Genomic DNA, 2,134 nt, shown 5'->3' with positions numbered 1-2,134 from the left:
TTATTATATAATAATTCCTGCAGTTATACACTCAGATTCATGTAATTCCGATATCCTCAGCGTGAAATATTTGTTTAGTAGGTAAGAGTTTTATGATTATTTCTAACATTCCTACTTGATATTATATTCTCCACTAACTGAGTTTGTCATTTATTTTAACGACATTTTGTGCTTTAAGATGGAAAAGAAATCTTACAGATTAGGAGAGGGGGAAAGAGAATAAAGATAAAGAAAAAGAGAGTAAGAAGAATAAGAGATATTAAAGATAAAGAATTGCACTTTGGCACAATTTGTTGATAGCTGACAGCCAAGTTAACTTAAATCAACCTAATGATTTAGATAGATAGTTATAAACTAGAATTTTAACCAATAGAAAAACAAGGAACTAGTACAATTGTCCTCTCAACTCTGTAGTCACAATACTCCAAATATATTTCTTTAATTTTTGAGGGCAAGATTACAGAGGAAATATTCTGACAGTCTGGGGCAAAAGTTGTTCAAACCTACATGTGGACAAATAGAAGTAAATTCTCTATAGATTGACGAGTTTCTCTCATTTCCTCCAATTTGAGAAGAGGTCTATTTTGTTCATAACATACACATAGTAGAAATTTGAAGTTCTTTATCTTGAATTCCTTTCCTATATATTACATCTTCTCTTTTTAGTGCAGAAATTGATGGTAAATTACGCAATAGTAAGGGGGAGAAAAATTGACTAACACTTTTTAAAAAATTCTTCACTTGTTCTATAAGTTTATGGTGGAAACAAAAAGACTAGGAAGAGAATTGGTGTTAGAGGAACATTCTGTAACTTTTAACTTAATTTAAAATGGTAATGTTGACAATTACTCAGCATTATACAAATTTTGTTGAAGTATACCCTAATACATTCAAAATGATTATGGATAAATATGTTGTACTCTAGTTCTTATTGATTGTAATTCCTCAGTTATTGTATCAATCAAAAATACAGACTATTTTTATCCAAAATGTTTATGGCAGGATGTGACACTAATGATTACTGCACATTTATTTTAACAATATTTTTAATTTCCAATTACTGCATGGGAAAGTACATTTCCTGTGTAGCTTCCCCCAAGTTTTAATAATAAATTTATCTTGTGATTGTGATAAATGATACAGTTCATTTATCTTTCCACCTAATCTATGCCCTTTAGTCTAGTAACTCCATACTGGAAAATGTTAAAAAGTAATGAATTATTAATCACAACCTGTAAGTTATGTGCTTTTGTGATTTTAACTATATCTCTGCTTTTCAGAATATGCATCTTTAAGGCCAAACATGAAAGTACCTTGAAGAATACCAAGTAGTTAGAAGAAGTAAACCTATCTCCGTAGTTAGTTTTAGGGCAGCAGTCTAAAATCAACTGGATGCATTGTGCATTAGGAAATAGTAGGAGAATGCCTTCCCTTCCTGCTTTCGTAGATGGGGAGATGTCATCTTAATATCCAATGACCACAAAGACTAGCTGGAAAAATGTTTTATGAAATTTGTTGAACTGATAATGTATATGGAACAAATAGAATAAAAAGACCAAGATTGAGCACTGAAAAGAGGAGAGAAAAGAATAAAACAGTGAAAGGGAAGTATTCATTCTACATCAGACCAGTTCTAACTCAGAGTATCTTCCCTGTTTTCTTGTGTCACATTTAAGAGGTAAAGGCAAGACACATATCTGATTGAGTTTAATTTAAGAATCTGAAAGGCTTGCAAGGAGAGAACTCTGCACCATCTGTGGTTTAGACTGGGACATACTGAAATACTCTGAAGGTAAAAAGTATAAAACTTGATGACCTTTTGGGGACAATATAGTGTATGGATTTTAAATATTGACTGGTGGTTTCATTCTTTGAAGAAAAACTTTAAAAACAAAAAGAATCTTAAATCAATTTTACCTTTTAAAATAAATAGTGAAAATCTTTGAAAAACAGGTATTGTGGGCTCTGCCTGCTTTGTACTGTCAGGAGATTACACTGAACCTCATAATAATGCCATTAAAATGCCATTAAAATAAAATATTACAAATATTTGTAAGTAATGTCTAAACATATAGATCGGTAGAAACCCTGATGCACTAATTTTATCAATATTAATAAAGACAAATTGTATTTC

At 30.8% G+C, this 2,134-nt stretch overlaps 1 protein-coding gene across 1 annotated transcript in view; it reads right to left on the bottom strand.

Annotated features, from left to right (window-relative positions):
• SLITRK6 (SLIT and NTRK-like family, member 6) overlaps window positions 1–2,134 on the bottom strand; it is a 9,665-nt gene that overhangs the window by 6,817 nt on the left and 714 nt on the right. The gene's annotated exons all lie outside the window — the stretch shown is intronic.

The sequence above is a fragment of the Propithecus coquereli genome, unplaced genomic scaffold, assembly GCF_000956105.1.
Source record: "Propithecus coquereli isolate 6110/MARCELLA unplaced genomic scaffold, Pcoq_1.0 Scaffold844, whole genome shotgun sequence".
NCBI lineage: Eukaryota > Metazoa > Chordata > Mammalia > Primates > Indriidae > Propithecus > Propithecus coquereli.
This window is presented reverse-complemented; position numbering and strand designations above follow the sequence as displayed.